This window comes from Hevea brasiliensis, chromosome 3 (assembly GCF_030052815.1).
Source record: "Hevea brasiliensis isolate MT/VB/25A 57/8 chromosome 3, ASM3005281v1, whole genome shotgun sequence".
Lineage (NCBI taxonomy): Eukaryota > Viridiplantae > Streptophyta > Magnoliopsida > Malpighiales > Euphorbiaceae > Hevea > Hevea brasiliensis.
The window spans coordinates 74,200,405-74,223,157 of NC_079495.1; positions in this window are offsets into that span (position 1 = coordinate 74,200,405).

Below are 22,753 nucleotides of genomic sequence, written 5' to 3' on the forward strand. Positions count from 1 at the left end.
TTTTCTTTAAAATCTTCGGAACCTCAAATGAATAATGCTTTTGATAAATGGTTAAAATAAATCATATTTCATAAATTAACTTCAAAAGCATGATATAAATGAATTGAGGAATATTAGAGTGTGCCAGTACACCGTGTTGCATTGCTTACTCGGGTATACTGTACACGGGTAAGGGGTGTCACATTTAGTGGTATCAGAGCACGGTTTAGGCGTTTCTGGGCCTAGATTGAGTCCATACCATGCATTGCATTTGTAAGAGTAGAGGTGACACTAATGCAGATCTGTTTATCCTTCTTATTTTGAATAGGATATGGACCCTTCATCTCAGAGAGCATTCGAGGAGGAAGTGGAGAGTCATGCTCCACCAAAGAAGGTGAGGCTGGGGCATGAGAGAATGCGCTCGCCAGCTCAAGCGAGCACCTTTCGGCCTCCACAGGCCATGTTTCAGCAAATGGCCGATTTCTTTAGACAAATGGCCGGGGTAATGCCAGCAGCACCACCACCACCACCAGTTCCACAGCAGAAATCACACCTGGAAAGGCTAAGGAAGTTTGGAGCTATGGACTTCTATGGCAAGAGAGAAGATGACTCTGTTGCAGCCGAGAATTGGTTGAACAGAACAGGTAGAGTACTAAAACAACTTCACTGCACTCCAGAGCAAAACCTGGAAGCTGCCATCTCTTTACTGCAAGACGATGCTTATGAGTGGTGGGACACTGTGTCCAGTGAAGTGCAGCCAGAAGCTGTAAACTAGGACTTCTTCCTCTCTGAATTCAAGAAGAAATATGTGGGTACTGTATACCTGGAAGAGAGAAGAAGAGAGTTTATTAACTTGAGGCAGAGACAGTTGTCAGTGACTGAATATGAGAAGGAATTTGTCCGATTGAGCCGTTATGGAAGGGAGATAGTCCCTAATGAAGCTGAAAGATGCAAGAGATTTGAAGAGGGACTAAATGATAACATCAAGATCCAGTGGCCTTGGGAATCACAGAATTTACCAAGTTAGTGGAAGCTGCAATAAAGGTGGAAAAAGTAAGAATTAGTGAACAGACCAGAAGGGATAGACAGCAGAAGAGGGGACCAGGTCAGTCTAGTTCCGCTCCTGGATTTGGGAAGAAGTTTAAGGGTCCTCCTGCACAGAGTTCGGGTCAGCCACAGGGCCAGGGTTAGTCTCAGGGGCCCAGGCCACAGTTCACCCCTAGGAGAGGTCAGTCCTCACCATCAGTGGGCAGCTCTCCAGGGATGGGGTTCAGGGGACCAGCCCCAACATCTTCTGCGTGTCCACACTGTCAGAAATGGCATAAGGGGGAGTGTTGGAGAGTGACTGGTGCTTGCTTGAGGTGTGGGTCAGCAGAGCATCAGTTGAGAAACTGTCCACGCAGAACTACTACAGCTGCTCTAACACAAGCAGATAGACCTACTCCTGCACCACAGAGAGGTAGAAAATCTGGCAAGTCTGAGGCTGTTGGACCATCACAGAGGCCTGCATCTGAGCCAGCAGAAAGGCCTGACAGTAGACCACCAGCAAGGGCTTATGCTATTAGAGCTCAAGAGGAGCAAGATGCCCGGGCGTCATAAGGGTGCGTTCTTCCTCTACACTACACTGTGCATGCATTGGTGGATCCAGATCCACTCAATCCTACAGATGCATCAACCTACCCGAAGAAAGGGGATATCGATAGCAGAGTGACCAAGACATTACGGTCACTAATCCATTAGGCCACAGTGTAGTGGTGAACAAAGTATACAAGGGTTGCCGTTAAGGATTCAGGTATGAATTCTTGGCGGACTGATTGAGTTGCCTTTCCATGAGTTTGACGTGATTTTGGGAATGGATGGTTGTCACGTCATCGTGCAATAGTTGATTGCAAATCGAAGAGGATTTCTCTAAAAACTCGGAGGGTAATGAAATTACAGTTGTGGGTGAAAGGATGATTTCTTGTCAATGTCATCTCGACCCATTGCAAGAAGAATGATGAGAAAAGGCTGTGAAGCCTACCTAGCACATGTGGTGGATACTAGGCAGGCTAAGCCAAACCTGAGTGACATACCCACAGTGAGAGACTTCCCAGAGATATTTCCTGAAGAATTGCCTGGTTTGCCACCAGAAAGGGAAGTCGAATTTTCTATTGAGACAACTGTAGATCTGACACCCATTTCCATTGCTCCTTATAGGATGGCACCTCTTGAATTGAGGAGTTGAAAACTCGATTGCAAGAGTTCTGGATAAGGGGTTCATACGCCCGATGTGTCACCATGGGGAGCTCCAGTCTTTGTTTGTAAAGAAGAAGGATGGGACTTTGAGGCTATGTATTGATTACCGGCAGTTGAATAAAGTGACTGTGAAGAACAAATATCCGTTGCCTAGAATTGATGATCTGTTTGATTAGTTGAAGGGAGCAGGAGTATTTTCTAAGATTGATCTCAGATCAGGGTATCATCAGTTGAGGGTGAAGGATGCAGATGTGCCAAAGACTGCATTCAGGACCCGATATGGGCATTATGAGTTCCTAGTGATGCCCTTTGGCCTAACAAATGCACCAGCAGCATTCATGGACCTTATGAACCGTATCTTCCATCCACACTTAGATCGGTTCGTAGTGGTCTTTATTGATGATATTTTGGTGTATTCCAAGACCAGGGAAGAACATGATGAGCATTTGAGGATTGTTCTGCAAACCCTGAAAGAAAAGAATCTGTATGCTAAGTTGTCCAAATGTGACTTTTGGCTGAATGAGATTGCATTCCTTGGACACATAGTGTCAGCTGATGGGATTAGGGTGGATCCCAAGAAAATAGAAGCAGTGATGGAATGGAAGCCTCCCAGAAACACAACTGAGGTCAGAAGCTTCTTGGGGCTAGCTGGGTATTACAGAAGATTTGTGAAGGGATTTTCCCTAATAGCTGCTCCAATGACCAAGTTGTTACACAAGAATGTCAGATTTGACTGGAATGACAAGTGTCAGACCAGTTTTGAGAAGTTGAAGGCTATGTTGACAGAGGCACCAGTGTTAACACAGCCAGTGTCAGGAAAAGACTTTGTGGTCTACAGTGATGCCTCACATAATGGGTTAGGGTGTGTATTGATGCAAGAGGGGAAGGTGATCGCCTATGCTTCCAGACAGCTAAGGCCACATGAACAGAACTACCCTACCCATGATCTAGAGCTTGCAGCAATTATCTTCGCACTGAAGATATGGAGGCATTACTTGTATGGTGAAAAGTGCTACATTTACACAGACCACAAGAGCCTGAAATATTTGCCAACCCAGAAGGAGCTCAACCTTAGACAGAGGAGATGGATTGAGTTCCTGAAGGACTATGACTGTGTAATTGACTACCATCCTGGGAAGGCAAATGTAGTTACTGATGCTTTGAGCAGAAAATCCATGACAGCTTTGAGATCATTGAATGCCCGTCTATCTTTGGTTCGAGATGGAGCTATTTTGGCTGAGTTGCAATTGAGGCCAAACTCTGGCAGAATCTTGGATGGGCAAAAGGCAGATGAGAAGTTAATGGCTATTATGAGCAAGATCTCAGAGGGAAAAGCAACTGACTATGAGGGCAGATGGGTGTCTGTACTACAAAGGAAGACTGTGTGTACCAGATGATGGGGAATTGAAGACCAGTATTCTAAAAGAGGCACACACCAGTGTGTATGTTATGCACCCAGGAAGTACAAAGATGTATCATGACCTGAAGCTTCAGTATTGGTGGCCTGGTATGAAGAAGGACGTAGCTGATTATGTGACTAAATGCTTGACATGTCAGCAAGTCAAGGCAGAACATCAAGTTCCATCAGGTTTGCTACAGCCTATACGCATACCTGAATGGAAATGGGATCCGGTCACCATGGATTTTGTAAGTGGCCTACCTCTCACCCGGAAGAAGCATGATGCAGCATGGGTGATAGTTGATATAATGACAAAGTCAGCACACTTTACGCGATTAGGGTGACTACTCACTAGAGGTTAGCAGAATTGTATATCAGTGAGATAGTTAGACTGCATGGAATTCCACTTTCCATCATATCTGATCGAGACCCAAGGTTTACATCGAGATTTTGGAAGAAGTTACATGAGTCCTTGGGTACACAACTCCATTTCAGCACAGCTTTCCATCCTCAGACGGATGGGCAATCAGAAAGAGTAATCCAGGTCCTTGAGGATATGCTGAGGAGTTGTGTCATTGAGTTTGAGGGAAGTTGGGATAGATACCTCCCACTGGCAGAATTTGCATACAACAATAGCTACCAAGCTAGTATCCAAATGGCCCCGTATGAAGCGCTGTATGGGAGAAAATGTAGAACTCCAGTGTGCTGGACTGAATTGGGCGAAGACAAGCGGTAGGGCGGACACAGTGAAACAGTGAGGAGAAGGTAAAATCAATCAAAGCCAATCTCAAAGTTGCCTCGCATGCATGTAAATCTTATGCCGACCTGAAGAGAAAAGAAATAGAATATGGGGTTGGCGACAAAGTGTTCCTCAAGGTGTCACCATGGAAGAAAGTGTTGAGGTTTGGAAGAAAAGGTAAGTTAAGCCCTAGGTTCATTGGCCCATATGAAGTTATTGAACGTGTGGGTCCAGTGGCCTATAGGCTAGCTTTACCACCAGAGCTGGACAAGATCCATAATGTGTTCCACGTATCCATGCTCAGAAGATACCGCTCAGATCCTTCACATGTCATCTCCAGAGAAGAAATTGAAATATAGCCGGATTTGACATACGAAGAAGAACCTCTACGGATCTTGGCTCGGGAAGTGAAAGAGTTGAGAAACAAGCAGATTCCACTGGTGAAAGTGCTTTGGAGGCACCACAACACCGAGGAGGCAACATGGGAAAGTGAAGAGACGATGAGGCAACAGTTCCCTCAACTGTTTGCATCAGGTAAATTTCGAGGACGAAATTTAAATTAGAGGGGAAGAGTTGTAACACCCTCCCTGTACCAACTCCGTACATTCTACTGTTCCGGTGACCGATGTCGGTCCGGACAGCTAGAACGTCCGGAAAAATATTTAAACTAAAGTCCGGAACCATAATTAGCCCAAATATTAATAAGAAACACTTAGTAAAAATTTTAGAAATAAAATACAACCAAGCAAAATGAGCCGGTGCCCAAGCGATGGGTAACCGGAGGGAAGTTGCGGTTCTCGCAACGAGGAGCCCTAGACCCAGGGGAAAAATTATAAAATAATTTTTGGGACTCCAGAGAAGGGTAATTGAGGTTCCCATGGCATTAGAATGCCAAGAAAATACCTAGAAAAATTTTTCAATTGGTACAGACGATTTTGACCCGTTAAGCAAACGGAGGGCATTTTGGTCATTTCACCTTCCGAGGTGATTTTTGGCCAACTTGTCCAGTTGAGTAAATAATTAATATAACGTAAAATATGAATAAACATTACTAGAAATTAAATTGAAAATGAGTAGTGAAAGAAAAGAAAAGAAAATGAAAAATAATGCAAATAATGACATATTATGATGTCATTCAAGATTTTCCACCAATCACCATTAAGCCCTCATTTGACTAACTATTAAAATGGACTAAAAGAAGACCAAAATAATAAAAATTGCAGCAGCTACTTCCCTCCCCAAAAGCTAGCCGAAAATTGCCCTAGACACCTCCATTGATTTTTTTCAATCAAGCTTGATTTTTCCCTTGTTTACACCACAAAACTCTAACTTCTCTTCATTAAAGCTTTACTCCACATCTTAAACAAGCTCTTGGCAGCCAAGAAGAAGAAAGAAAGTGAAGCTTTCTCAAGCTTGGATTGGCATACAACAAGGTTAGTGCATATATGTAATTAAAGTTCATTAATTCCATGATTTAGGCTTGTAATGAATTAGAAATTGTGAAATAATGAAACAAATTCAATGTATATCTCCACCAAAGAATTCGGCAGCCCTAGTAGAGGAATGGTTTTGGATGTTTTTAATGGACTTAGCATGAATTGGAGGTTATGTTTAAGCTATATACCTATATAGATGTTGAACTAGGGTGCTAGTTGAGGTTTATGGGTAAATTGCATTGGATATTAGGGTTTTGAGGCATGAAAAATTGACTTGACTTACTAAACTGTTAAAGAACAATCTAATGGTCAATAAGTGACCATTTGAGGTATGTTGAATACAATTTGGACTGAAAAATGGTATGGCAAAGTCAAGGTATAAATCGCCTAGGACAAGACATAAGATAGGACGAAAATTCAGTCCCTTTGCACTGCCATAACTTGGGCTGTGTTAGTCCAATTGAAGTTTGGCCAATTGGACATGAAACTAGGCTTATAATGGCACATTTTTGCTGAAGAAACCATGCCCAAAAGACCAAAGCAAGAGGACCAAAACTGTACCTTCAACTCCTTCAACTCTGCTGGTGCCATTCTTTATGGTGTTATGAAGATTGGATCCACACTAGGCATAACATTAATTTCAAATTGCACCTCTCTTTTTGGAGGTAATCCTGGAAATTCATCAGGAAACACATCTGGAAAGTCATATACTATAGGGATGTCCCTCAATGCTGGACTCCCCACTTGGGTGTCTACCACATGTGCCAAGTATGCTTCACACCCCTTTCTGATCATTTTTCTGGCTAGTGCAGCCGAAATGATGTTTGATGGCAATAGCTGCCTCTCCCCATGTATTACCACATCACTGTACTGAGAGAGATCAAAAGTGACTGTCTTCATGTAACATCCCCACTGTACGTATTCTGTACGTTTTATTGCTCTAGTGGCCAAATAACAGTCCAGGCAAGTCAGGATGTCTGGAACTACACTTCGGTGATAGTGAACAGACATATGATGATGAAATAAATAAAAAGAAAATACAAAAAAAATCAAAGAAAAATGAAAGAGAGAAAGTGAAGCTAAGTTAAACAAGCCGACACTGCAGCGATGGGTGACCACACCGAAAAGGCTGTTGCCGACTCCAAGACCGTGGAGAACCCTCGGAATTTAATTTTGAGACATAAATAAAGGTTTATTGAAATGTAATTAACACTAGAAATATCAAAGAAAAATTAATAAATTAGTACAAAGAAAAATGAAAAATCGAGAAACAGATAAAAATCGGTGTTACAGAAAAATCGAGAATATAACCTAAAGTGGGGCATTTTGGTCATTTGACACCAAGAGCTGCCTTTTGACCTCAATGTCCATTAAAAATAAATGATATTACACTTTAAAAATGACATGAAAAATTAAAATAGGATACAATGTGTAAATAGTAAAAGAATGAAGCTAAATGTGCAAATAGTGGAACTTGAAATAATTAAACATTTAACTTAAAGTTAGTGCTCCACTAACTCAAACCTTTGGACACCTATCTAAGCCATTTGTGGGCAAAATCACCATCTTCAACATTGAGAGAAAAACCAGACGATAGAAATTCACCATTGAAGACCACCATGGCCGCCCCACATGCAACCTCCATGGTTGCATGATCAAGCCACCATTTTCACTTGGTTCCTTCATAAAAGCTTGCCTATTCACCTTGGGGAAGATATTGGCAATAAGAAAAACAAGAGTTGGTGAAGTTTTGATAAGCTTTAAAAGTGGTAACTGTCTAAAACCTCTCCCTTGCTTTAATAAACCTTGTGTTTAGGTTGAGGTGAGTATTTTGGTAAAGAGAAATGAAGAAAAACTTGAGAAATGAAATGGTCCATTTTCAGCAGCCATGATTATGTGTTGTATTTGAGTTTTTCTTACCTCTAATGGATGGAAATTATGGTTGATTTGTTAGTAGTATGCCCTAGAGCATATCATTTAGTATGTATCTTGTACATATTTTATTAATAAAAGGCATTTCCACTTTTCCGTTTACATAATATATTTATGTGTAATAGAAAAGGTCCATTGATATTTTGTTAGAAATATTATTCTTAAGTTGTTAAGAATATGAGTGACAATATTTCTAGCACAAAGTATCATAAATAGGTTCACAATCGAGGATACTTCATAATAAGGACATGACTTATCTAGAAAGATTGTATTCATGTTTGTTCCCAAGTTATTTATATGAGATATAAATAAGATGGAATGGTGAGTCTCATGCCATATAACAAACATGATAGGCACTTATAAATGATAAGTAGGCCGAACCAGTGACACTTATGACAAGCACATGGAGTTTACTCTTGTCAATGTTTTGTCATAAATCATATTAGTGCATATAATCTTTAGACATAAGATAACGCAGTTATCTTGCATATAGGTAGTTTGAGTTTGATACTGCTTTCATACTTGTACTGTGTATGGGTATATGGGCATGTGTTGGTTCCTACTAGTTATATATGGAGGTAGGTGTTGATCAAGATGGAATCTGTTCCTCTAAGTAAATAGAGATAAAATCCTATGTTCATTTAATTGTTCTTAATGTTTCAAGTTTCTGGCCAGGACAGATAGATTTATTCAGAAAAGAGTTTCTGATGAGAAAATCTTTTTAATCAAGAACTGGAATTAAAAGAGAACATAATATTCATAGCAAATGGAGTTTGACATAAACCATGACTCACTTTGAGTTGGGATTTTGTAACAGAGAGATTCTAGTGCATGGTAACATATGATTATAGGTTCATTTAAGGTAAACCTTATTACTAATTGGGTGGCCATGGCTTGCTATGCTAGGTGTTAACCATGGTCTATGAGGTTCATAAAATGATTTAGAGAAATCATTTATGGTAAGAAAGAGTTCTAATGATATTAAGAGTTGGTATCATGTCTCATTGCCAATTAGTGATGAGCCTAGTAAGTCACACACATACACAAGTTATCACCTAATTAAATAGGAATTAATTAATTAATTAAAGAGTTTAATTGATTAATTAAATAGGTTTGGTTTGTAATTAGTTTGAAAAGTCCCTAGCATGACTTGAAACCAAATCTAGATTATTGGATGTATAATATAAGTTAAATTTATATTTAAAGTGTTTAAATATGAATTTAATTAATGAGAAATTAATTAATAGAGATTAATTAATTAATTTATATTTGATATAAATTAATTAGAAGAAGAAAAATAATTATTTTGGGTTGAGAACTCAAAATTAAGACACAGGGGCATTTTGGTCATTTTGCAGTGTGACACGTGGCACCATGAGATGGTGACACATGGCATAACACATAAGCTTGCCAAATGTTTTTTTAATCATGTAAGATGATTAAAATCAAGATTACATATAGGTTTGACACTTGGCACAATGTGATTGGGTCACTTAAACCTAGAGCTAATCAAAGGGTGACATGTGGCAAGGGTGACATGTGTTAACCTAGCCATTTAAGTGTTGTTATGAGAAAATAAAACACAACCAGCAGCCACACTCCTTGGTCACGCCATTTTGCAGCCCTCCCTCTATTCTTCTTCATCTCTCATCAATTCAAAGAGATTAGCCATCAATCTCTTGAATTAAGAACACTAGAAATTGTTTCTAGTGTCCTGTTTACATCTCTAATCTCTTAAAAGGCAAAACTTGAATTTCTAATTAATAGAAAAGGCTTTAGAAGCTGTTCAAGGGCTGCCATAGGTGTTCTTGGTGTGGACAAGCTAGAAGGACAACATCTGGTGTCCTGAAGACGAATCTCAAAGGTGCAGATACTTGCAAAGTGCATCAAGAGGTTAGTGTAATCGTTCTTGATTTAATCTAGGGTTCTAAAATTAATCTAATTAATTTTAAAATCTTAAATGGCAAATACAGATCCAAAAACATATTAAAAGAGTTTTAATATGTTGTTTATCATTGAAATCAAATAGATAAAAATAAATCTTGCATGATGCATGTGACCCTAGGTGAAAATTTTTGAATTCAATGGTATAAACTTGTGTTTTTCACGCCTGCCTTCAATTGGTATCAGAGCCACTATATTTGCCATTTAGATTGTTGATTATATGATTTAATTGTGTGTTTGATCATGAGATCAAAAGATCATTGCTGGTTGCAAAGCAAGGTGGCGGCATATTTAAAAAAAAGCACCATTAATGGTGCGCATGGTTTGGCTACCATGGGTGGTTCAAGGTTTGGCTTTTAATTCTGCAATTATTGTATGATCTAAGGCCTATTCTTTGACTAATTAAAGTGTTTAATTAGTAATTTTAATCCCAGGATTAAATTATGATTCAAATCAGAATTTTAAAATTTGTTTGAATGTGATTCAAATCTGAATTTTAAAAGTTGTTTGAATGTGATTCAAATCTGAATTTTTAAAGTTGTTCGAATCATATTTAAATCTGATTTTTTAAAATTGATTGAATAAAATTCAGATCTGATTTTTTAAAAAATGTTTGAATGTGATTCAAATCTGATTTTTTAAAAAATGTTTGAATGTGATTCAAATCTGAATTTTTAAAGTTATTTGAATGTGATTCAAATCTGAATTTTTAAATTTGTTTGAATGAGATTCAAATCTGAATTTTTAAATTTATTTGAATCATATTCAAATCTGGATTTTTAAGTTGAATATAAGATATTCAATTTAATTTAAGTATGTATGTTTTATTTAATTGTTAAATAGTGATATGCATGATGGATGATCATGAACTATAAAAGACCAATGTGATTGGATTTATTTCTTTTATGTTTCTTTGGGATTGTAAATTAATTAATTTATTTTAATTTATTTTGGGCATGTATTATTAAGTTTGTAATAATTTTTGGGTTGTAATTTCATTTATTTAAGTTCTTGTAAATTCGCCTTGGTATGCCAAGGATTACTATGTAATATTGGATTGCAAGAAGTTCAAGGAGGTCAAGAGCATTGGTGGGACCAGTGGGAGGAATTCAAGATCAAGTGTTGATTATGTACTCCTTCAGCAACTCTTGTAAAATGAATGAATGAAATGCACCTAGGAATGCCCTGATTCAATTCTTGGTGGCTCAGAATTGAATCCCTTAGAAAGTCCATGATCATACCATATTTACTGCTTATCCATGAATGCATGAGATGTATGGGAATGTATGCAATTATATGATATATGCATGCTAAATGGATAATGTGCAAAGTGAGACCTTAATAGTAATTAGAATGACCATAAAATCTTCCGAACAAATGATTAAGTTGGATATGCTATAATTAAAGTAATTATAACATAGGCCCTCCATTGGGGCAATTATTTTAAGAAATTTTAAATAGTTGCATGAGATGCAATTAATTTAAGAGATTTTCTTAAGAATAATTGGTAAGCATGAGATGTTGTAAATATATAAATGGTTTGGTGGCCAATATTGGATGTACCTGAGGACATTAAAATTATTTACATAATTACTGGCTCAATGGGATCAACTTAACTAATGCAAGATAAGTCAATAATGGATGTACCTGAGATTTTGAGCATTAGGGGCTAGGTAAAGGATTGAACCTCACATGAGATGTGATGGGCAAGGAGTTGCTCACTTATAGTTTATTGTAATTCCAATAATGGATGTACCTGATGATGATCAATAAAATTATAAGAATTCAATCACCCACTAGAAATCTATCCAACTAGGATTTTCGTTTCCTACTTTGGAAGTGTAGGATTCTCTAAGTTAGTGGGAGGACCAATTTGATTAAAAGACCATAATCATTTTGGTTAATTACATGATACATTCACTAATTAATCTGGTTATTTTCTGCAGTTAATTTTCTGATAAAAATGAGCACAAAACAACCACCACCATCCAATATCCTTGCAAGCATACTTGATCACAATAGGTTGACAGGACCAAATCTGTCTGATTGGCTAAGAAATTTGAAATTTGTCCTGAACCTTGAACATATAGGATATGTTCTAGATTCAAATGTTCCTGGTCCCTTACCTCCAGAGGCTACACAAGAGGAACATGAAACTTTGGACAAGTGGAAGGAGCATGATATGAGAGCTAAGTGTTACATGCTTGCTTCCATGAGTAATGAGTTACAGAAGCAACATGAGAACATGCAGAGTGCGAGTGAGATCCTCCTTCACCTTCAAGAGTTGTATGGTGAGCACAGCAGGAATGCTAGGTATGAGATATCTAGACAGCTATTCCGTATGAGGATGTCTGAGGGACAGAATGTTGGGGATCATGTCCACAAGATGATTCGGCTGATTGAGCAGTTGGAACATCTTGACTTCAACATGGATTTCCAACTACAGACGGATTTGATCCTTCAGTCCCTTCCTGAGTCTTTTTGGGAATTTTGTGACAAATTTTCATATGACTAAACAACAATGCACCTTAGCTGGTTTACTCAACATGCTAGTTATTGCCCAAAAGAAAATGCTGGGCAATAAAGGAAAAGAGGTAGCTTTGGTTGCATCTTCTTCTGCTGGAAAGTCCAACAAGAAGAAGGGCAATAAGAAAAAGAAACCTCAGATTCCTAGTCCTTCCAAGAAAATAGCTAAACAGAAAAGGAAGACCAAAGCTGACAAAGGCAAAGGAAAGTGTTTCCACTTAGCAGGGAAAGTGTTTCCATTGAAAACAGGAAAGTGTTTCCATTACTAGTAAGAAAATGTTTCCACTGGCCAGAGTATAGCAATATAAATGAATGCAATGCCATGGTGAAAACCAACTCAAGTTCAAAATATATTTGGCACTTAAGGTTATGTCATGTTGCAGAAGATAGGATTACAAAATTGGAGAAAATGGAGATTTTATCCTCATTGGGCTCTGAGCCTACTCCAACTTGTGAATCATGCCTTCAGGGCAAAATGACTAGATCACCCTTTATTGGACAAGGGCTAAGAGCTGAAAATATTTTGGAGCTAATGCATAGTGATGTATGTGGTCCATTTAAAGAAATGGCTAGAGGGGGCTTTCATTATTTTATTACCTTTATTGATGATAAATCAAGGTTTGGGTATTTGTATTTGATGAAATACAAACATGAATCTTTTGAAAAGTTCAAAGAATTTAAATCTGAAGTAGAAAATCAAACAGGAAAGAATATTAAAGCTCTTCGATCAGATCGTGGAGGTGAATATTTGAGTACTGAATTTGATGAATACTTGAGAGAGCATGGCATTGTTTCTCAGCTAACTCCTCCAGAGGCATACAATTTGAATGGTGTATCTGAAAGGAGAAATCGTACCTTATTGGATATGGTACATAGTATGATGAGCTATATTGATATGCCAATTTTTTTTTGGGGATTTGCATTAGAATCAGCTTTGTATATTCTGAATAGGATTCCATCAAAATCAGTTTCTTCCACACCTTATGAGATATGGCATGGAAGAAAACCAAGTCTTAAGCATGTTAAGATTTGGGGTTGTCCAGCTTATATCAAAAGTGAACAACGATAAATTGGAGACGGATCGAGAAAAGGTCGATTTGTTGGATATCCAAAAGATAGTTTTGGATATTATTTTTATTTGCCTACTTCACAAAAGGTTGTGATAAGTAGAGATGCCACATTTCTTGAACAACAGTTTGTTCAAGAAGGAGGCAAAGGAAGGCAAATAGAGTTAGAATTGAAGAAATCTGACCAACTAACAGATCAGATGGATATAGATCCATCTAGTTAACCAATACCCATTGATGAAACATCTACAGCTGTTCCTCGTAGAATAACCAGGGTATCTCACCCACTAGTGAGATATGGTTTTCTTCATGAAGAAGAACAAGAGTTGTCTACTCATGAAGAAGTAGATCATGGAGATGATCCACTTACCTATGAAGAAGCTATATCAGATATAGACTTTTCAAAATGGATTGATGCTATGAAATCCGAGATTAATTCCATGTATAAGAATCAAGTTTGGGATCTTGTTGACCCACCTGAAGGTATTATACCTATAAGGAACAAATGGGTTTTCAAGAAGAAAATTGGTTCTGATGAAAAGGTAGAGACCTATAAGGCAAGGCTAGTAGCGAAAGGGTTTCGCCAAAGGCAAGGAATCGACTATGAGGAGACTTTCTCGCCTGTTGCCATGCTTAAATCAATTAGGATTTTATTAGCAATAGTTGCATACTATGATTATGAGATTTAGCAGATGGATGTCAAAACAGCTTTTCTCAATGGATACATTGAAGAAAACATTTTCATGGAACAACCTAGGGGATTTGAATCCCAAGATGGTTCCAAGGTATGCAAGCTAAAGCGATCCATTTATGGGTTGAAACAAGCTTCGAGGAGTTGGAACATCCGTTTTAATGAAGCCATTAAATCCTTTGGTTTTATCAAAAATGAGGATGAGCCATGTGTATATAAGAAGGTTAGTGACAGTGCTATCACTTTCCTTGTCTTATATGTGGATGACATACTGTTGATGGGTAATGACACAGGTATGTTGATGACTATAAAGGTATGGTTGTCAAATACATTCTCCATGAAAGACTTAGGGGAGGCAACCTATATTCTTGGGATTCGCATCTATAGAGATAGAGCGAAAATAATAATTGGTTTATCCCAAAGTCTATACTTGGAAAAGGTGTTAAAGAGGTTTAACATGCTTGATTCCAAGAGAGGATTGTTACCAGTGAGACATGGTATCCATATTTCTAAAGAGATGTCTCCAAAGACACCTAAAGAAAGAGATAAGATGGCCAGGATTCCATATGCTTCGGCTATTGGAAGTTTAATGTATGCAATGTTGTGTACTAGGCCAGATATCGCATATGCTGTTAGTTTGACTAGCAGGTATCAATCCAATCCAGGTTTGGAACATTTGGATAGTCATCAAGAATATTCTTAAGTACTTGAGAAGAACTAAGGATTTATTCTTGATTTATGGAGGTGGAGACTTGCAATTGGATGGTTATACTGATTCTGATATCCAATTAGATATCGATGATAGAAAGTCTACCTCTAGGTATGTGTTCATTTGTAATGGAGGTGCAGTCAGTTGGAAGAGTTCCAAACAGAGCACGACTGCAGATTCCACTACAGAGGCTGAGTATATTGTTGCATCAGATGCTGCAAAGGAAGCTGTTTGGATAAAGAAGTTCATGACAGAACTTACAGTAGTTCCTTCCATTGAGTCAGCAGTTCCACTACACTGTGACAATAATGGAGCAGTCATACAGGCTAAGGAACCAAGGTCTCACCAGAAATCCAAACACATAGAAAGGCGCTACCACATTATCAGAGAAATAGTTGGGCGAGGCGATGTAGCCATGCAGAAAATAACATCAGCTGAAAATCCAGCTGATCCATTCACTAAGCCTATGTCACAGACTCAGTTAGACCGACATCTTGAGAAGATAGGTCTAAGATATTGTAATGAATGGCTCTAGTGCTAGTGGGAGATTGTTAGTAGTATGCCCTAGAGCATATCATTTAGTATGTATCTTGTACATATTTTATTAATAAAAGGCATTTCCACTTTTCCGTTTACATAATATATTTATGTGTAATAGAAAAGGTCCATTGATATTTTGTTAGAAATATTATTCTTAAGTTGTTAAGAATATGAGTGACAATATTTCTAGCACAAAGTATCATAAATAGGTTCACAATCGAGGATACTTCATAATAAGGACATGATTTATCTAGAAAGATTGTATTCATGTTTGTTCCCAAGTTATTTATATGAGATATAAATAAGATGGAATGGTGTGTCTCATGCCATATAACAAACATGATAGGCACTTATAAATGATAAGTAGGCCGAACCAGTAACACTTATGACAAGCACATGGAGTTTACTCTTGTCAATGTTTTGTCATAAATCATATTAGTGCATACAATATTTAGACCTGAGATAGCACAGTTATCTTGTATATAGGTAGTTTGAGTTTGATACTGCTTTCATACTTGTACTGTGTATGGGTATATGGGCATGTGTTGGCTCCTACTAGTTATATATGGAGGTAGGTGTTGATCAAGATGGAATCTGTTCCTCTAAGTAAATAGAGATAAAATCCTATGTTCATTTAATTGTTCTTGATGTTTCAAGTTCTGGCGGAGACAGATAGATTTATTCGTAAAAGAGTTTACGATGAGAAAATCTTTTAATCAAGAACTGGAATTAAAAGAGAACATAATATTCATAGCAAATGGAGTTTGACATAAACCATGACTCGGCTTGAGTTGGGATTTTATGTGAGAGAGATTCGAGTGCATGGTAACATATGATTATAGGTTCATTTAAGCTAAACCTTATTACTAATTGGGTGGCCATGGCATGCTATGCTAGGTGTTAAACATGGTCTATGAGGTTCATAAAATGATTTAGAGAAATCATTTATGGTAAGAAAGAGTTCTGATGATATTAAGAGTTGATATCATGTCTCATTGCCAATTAGTGATGAGCCTAGTAAGTCACACACATACACAAGTTATCACCTAATTAAATATGATTTAATTAATTAAATATGATTTAATTAATTAATTAAAGAGTTTAATTGATTAATTAAATAGGTTTGGTTTGCAATTAGTTTGCAAAGTCCCTAGCATGACTTGAAACCAAATCTAGATTATTGGATGTATAATATAAGTTAAATTTATATTTAAAGTGTTTAAATATGAATTTAATTAATGAGAAATTAATTAATAGAGATTAATTAATTAATTTATATTTGATATAAATTAATTAGAAGAAGAAAAATAATTATTTTGGGTTGAGAACTCAAAATTAAGACACAGGGGCATTTTGGTCATTTTGCAGTGTGACACGTGGCACCATGAGATGGTGACACATGGCATAACACATAAGCTTGCCAAATGTTTTTTTAATCATGTAAGATGATTAAAATCAAGATTACATATAGGTTTGACACTTGGCACAATGTGATTGGGTCACTTAAACCTAGAGCTAATCAAAGGGTGACATGTGGCAAGGGTGACATGTGTTAACCTAGCTATTTAAGTGTTGTTATGAGAAAATAAAACACAACCAGCAGCCACACTCCTTGGTCACGACATTTTGCAGCCCTCCCTCTATTCTTCTTCATCTCTCATCAATTCAAAGAGATTAGCCATCAATCTCTTGAATTAAGAACACTAGAAATTGTTTCTAGTGTCCTGTTTACATCTCTAATCTCTTAAAAGGCAAAACTTGAATTTCTAATTAATAGAAAAGGCTTTAGAAGCTGTTCAAGGGCTGACATAGGTGTTCTTGGTGTGGACAAGCTAGAGGGACAACATCTGGTGTCCTGAAGACGAATCTCAAAGGTGCAGACGCGCTGCAGTGCATCAAGAGGTTAGTGTAATCGTTCTTGATTTAATCTAGGGTTCTAAAATTAATCTGATTAATTTTAAAATCTTAAATGCCAAATACAGATCCAAAAACATATTAAAAGAGTTTTAATATGTTGTTTGTCATTGAAATCAAATAGATAAAAATAAATCTTGCATGATGCATGTGACCCTAGGTGAAAATTTTTGAATTCAATGGTATAAACTTGTGTTTTTCACGCTTCCGTTTCTTCATGATTAACTCAAATGGAGGATGTAGTAAGTTAAAATCTAAGTATGTGCATGTAGTGCTTGAATTAAGGGTGTGAAATCGAACTTTAATGCTTTGGGCAAGCTGCCATGTTTGGCAGCCTATTAAACCATGAATTTGTATATGAATATGTAGTTATTAATGAAATATGCTCGTGTTAAATTGTGGGCAGCATGTGTAGGTGATATTGAAGTATGATTATGTTGAAGTGTATGTGTAATATTGACATTGAGATATGTTGAATTGTGGTGGAAGTGAATGTTGAACTTAATGGTGAATTGTGTGCATTGAGCACTTGAATGTTTTACCCAAAATTTTTCTTGGAATTGTGTACAATATATATATGGAAGTGTCATTGATTGAATATTGAAGTAATGAGGAGGAGAAGGAATATCAAATTGGAAGTGTGTGTGTTTTATGCAGGTTGTGTATTGAAGGCAGTACCTAAATTAGGTCGTAAGTGCCAAACTGTGAACCCAATTGGTATGAGGCCAATGGAGGGGTGAAACTAGACACCAAATAGGCCAACTTTCATGTAGAAATGTTGTCAAAATTCTGCTTAGAAACTAACCTTAAAGATTACCAAATCCAGAATAGCAACCTTGCAACCCAGATTTTTGATCATATGAATAGTAGTCATTAGGATGACCATAACTCACTCAAAACAGGTCCAATTGACCTGAAATTTTTACCATGGATAGCTTAGACATAGAGCTACAATTCTTATGGAGACACCAAAGCCCAGAAATGACCAAAACCAAGTCAAATAGCTTGCACAAGTTCGGGTGCCAAAACTACCAGAACTAAAAGTGACCTAAAATTGACCAAATTTTGCACTAAAGGTGCAATCTGTCCAGCTTTAGTAAATTGACCATATCTTGGTCTATACAACTCAGAATGACCTGAAATTTTGCCCTGCGTGCAATAAGACATAGAGCTACAATTTTGCTTCTTTGACCAAAAGCTAAAATCCAGGAGAAATAGGACTTTAAGCTAGACCAATCTAGCATACCAAAAATTGAGAATTTGACATTTAGATACAATGATGCTTGAAGAAATTTGGCAATGAATGCCAACTTATAAAAATGGTAAATTGCACTATAGTGGCAGCATATTGAATTACAATATGTGACATGTTGATGCTAGAAACAACTTATCCATAGTACCTAAAAAGGTCAACATATGCATTGACTTATGAAATACATAATAGCTAGTAAACTCTAAAAAATTGATGAATTAAACAATTAATTTATAATGCGCCATAGTTTGCCTAGTTAACTAGTTTGGATAGGTTAGTATGCTAATAGGATTCTAACAGCTGTTCTGTAAATGGCTTCATTCCATACTGTATTTTTATGGCTTATTATGCCGCACTGTGACTTTAATAGCCTACTGCTATACATATTGTGTATTTATTATTGGCTTATCGCTAGATTGACTATATAGCTTTTTAGCCACGCTATTTGCACACCGGGAGACACTTTGTGACCGATGTTGTGATGGCCTGAGGTACTAGGTACCCAGTGCCAGCATATCCATTTATCCAGTCTAGTCAGTATATAGGCTACACGGGCAGTAATTCAAGTACTATTAAATTCAAATAGCTAAATCCAGTCTACTTACGTACAGCACCACCAAAAATTCGTAAACATTTTATTTACTTTATTTTAGTGTATATTTCTTTATATTTGGCACCACTAAGCAAAATTGCTTAGCGCGTTGCTTTTATAATGCGTAGGTATTGGAGACATAGCTGGAGAGCCTAGCAGACCTACGATAGGGTGAGACATCAGATCTGCACAGGAGTCCAGAGTCATCTGCACTGCATTTCATATATGGTAGGACTTAGGATATCTTGTATTTAATACTTCTATTGTATTTTTGAAATTTGGCCCTGTATTTTATAATATTATGAAAGCGCTAAAGTTTGTAATATCTTGTACATATTAAATAACATAGAGATTTTCTGGATATATTTAAATTATTATGGACTGTATTATGGAACTGTTTAATGACTGTAAAAGTCTATTGACTTTACGAAGAAATAGAGACTGTGAAATATTTGAGATTTTGATATTATCATATTAAACTGTTTTCAACAGGTTTGGAAGGACAGTTTGTCCGAAATACAGACGGCACCTTGCCAAATTTTTATTACCATTTTTAAAACACTGATTTTGTTAAAGTATGAAAATAGTATCAGCATGATATGAATATTACATAAAAGACTTCTTAAAATCAAATTGAGCTCAGGAAATGAAATAATCACAGACTAGGTGTTCCGGCATGCCATGTAGCACGCCTTGCTCGACTATACTATAGACGGGTGAGGGGTGTTACACTTCAGTCTACAGTCAATCAAGGCGTGACACCTGACTAATCAATCCATGCCCAAGATGATATCATAATATGTGAAGGGCATTTCAATGAGATCAGACAGAAAAGTGTGTCCTTGGATCACCAGAGGACAATCCCTATACATTCTATTAACCCTGACCTCCTGTCCTAGCGGACTTGTTACTAGCACCTCAAAGTCCATTTTCACACACGGAACAGCAATGCAATCAATGATACTAGTACTCACATAGGAATGGGTAGAACCCGGATCAAATAACACAAACACATCTTGATTAAAAGTTGAGAAGGTACCAGCCATAACATCAGATGTCTCTGCCTCTTCTCTCTGTCTCATTGCGTAGAGTCTGACTGGAGCACTACCTTGCTCTGATTGATTCACTGTGCCTTGGCTGCTTGCTGGACTACCTCTACCCCTGCTTCTACCTCTGCTAGGTGGTTGTGAACCTTTAGTGATAGGATTCTGAACTGACCCTTCAGCAGTAGTAGGAGGTGGCCCAACTCTACGAGTGCTGGTGCAGTCTTTGGCAAAGTGTCTTATGCCTCCACAGTTATAACAAGCTCCTATGGCCTTATAGCATGCCCCACCATGGCTTCTACCACAAGTTTCACATTGGCGGGGAGGGTAGGAACTTCTGGTACTCTGCTGACCAGATGGAGGAGGTTTCTGTCCCGAATATCTTCCCCTACTGGACTTTTTACCACCTCTGTTGTGTCCCGCAAAGTTTTTCCTCTTCCCAATAGGACCACTGGAACTCTGATCTACTGACTTCCCCTCTTTCTCTTTTTTTGTCTTCTCTGATTTCTTTTTCTCTGGGGCAGCTTCTGACTCAATTCTTTCTAATTCCAGTGCTTGAGAAATAAGCTCAGAGAAGTTACTATGTTTGAATCCGACCACTTGTAATATGATACTAGGCTTCAAGCTGGTTTCAAACTTCTTACATCTTTCCCTACTGGTAGAAAGTAGACTTACTGCATAATGGCTCAGGTGGGAAAATTTCCTTTCATATTCAGCCACCGATCTACTCCCCTGTTTCAGACTTAGGAACTCTTGCAGCTTCTGGTCCACATAAGCATCAGGGACATATTTTTGTCTGAACTCCTGTAGAAAATCATTCCATGTTACCACTGAAGGTTCTACCAGACTATGGGGAATGGTTTTCCACCAGTCATATGCATCCCCCTATAGCAGAGACACTAAATACTCAAATCTCAGCTCATTTGTACATGTAGCTTCTTGAATACCCTATCCATTCTCTCTAACCACTGTTCTGCCTCTAGAGGATCTACTGTCCCCTTGAACTCAGTAGCCCCATATTTCATCAGCTTGTCATACTGCCTAGCTGAAGACTATGGTTGTACCACTAGTGTCTATAGTGGGACTTGAGTAGGCATATTACCATCCATTTGTTGGAACATTGCAGCCATCTGCTATGAAAACTGAGTAGGAAACTGCGGTACTGAAGGAGCTGGTGCAGCTGATCTAATGACATTGTGTTGGGTTGGGGCATCCCTTTATACCTCAGCCTCTATAGATTGATCGACTGAACAATCCCCTTCTTCCAAAGTCGATTTGAGGATCTTAGACCTCCTGAACAATAACACAAGGAGATTTCCTCCTGTTAGTGCATATTTATAATGCAATGTACTGTATGTATCAAACAATGACATTGAGCAGTTGTACTATGAAGAGAGAATATTCAAATTACAGGTGAAAACAGAATTTAAAAACTTGCTCTGATACCACTAAAACATGTCACACCCTACCCCTCCGTAAGGCATAACATGATCCGGTAGTATACCTAATGAATTACCAACTTCGTCTACTGATAACCCATTAAACACACTACAAGGGATTTTAAACCTTTTCTTACTTCTTTTTACAGTGGTAAGCATTATTTACAGATGTTAAAAATTTTTTTAACTGAAGTGAAACCAGATAACACATTTGAAGTATTAATAATTTCTGTAAAAATTTTGGTAGAGTGCTATCTGTATTTTGAATAGAACAGTTCTTCAAAAACCTGTAAAAAAGCACTTCCAATATTTTGCTCAATCCCAAACTTCAATAACCAATCAACACAATAAGTTTCTCAACATTTGCCAACTCAAATCCACAATGATTTTCCAGTGTTTTCAAAAGCTGAGATAAAAGAGATATATCACAATATTTATAAGCCAAAATAATACAAATTTAGTTTACAACTTTAATGTACAATTTTAATGTACAATTTTTATTTATAACTGCTCAAAACCAAGAACAATATATACATACAGTGAACATACATTACAATACAAAATGCAAACTATGGTATACTTAATATACCCGATGAACTCTCAATATAGCACTAGCAGCCTAGTCTGCTGCCCTGTCAGTCTGTCTACCTGCGACAACAATGAAAAGCTGTTGCTGAGCCAATGTCTCAGTAGTGCACAACATTAATAAAATGCAACTTTAAATCATAAATCATAAGTCGTATAAATAGTGGATACTTAAAACCATAGTTAAATTCAAAGACAGTGAATGTCATAAAGAATTTAAACTCCATTTCACAATATCACAATAAATATCAATAAATCACACACACAACTTAATCATGTTCCAAAGTCCAATTCGTCCCAAAAGCCGATGGCTAGTAAGGAATAACATAGCTAGCTAGCAATAATATGAGTACTCATTCTATTCGTCCTCAACAGGCACACACCTCAACACTTCAGCCAGAGAGAGAATTCAAAGTCAATTCATCCCACTAGATAAGCTAGCGAGGAATTCAATCAATATACATGATAGCTGTGGTTTCAAATCATTTACAATGTTTTTCAAGCAATAAGTATCCATCAAATATCATTCAAACCAATTTTCACAATTTAAATAATAATAGACAAATAGTCATAATTTATTTCAATTAAAAAATTCAAAAGAAATAACTGTTGTGCACAAACCTCTGAAGTGTAGCCTCTTAGCCCTGACTCAGTGTTTCTTTCCCTTTTCCTGAGTCTTTGCTAACTGAAACACATAATTTAAAGTGTTTCAGTACTCATTTATACAGTCT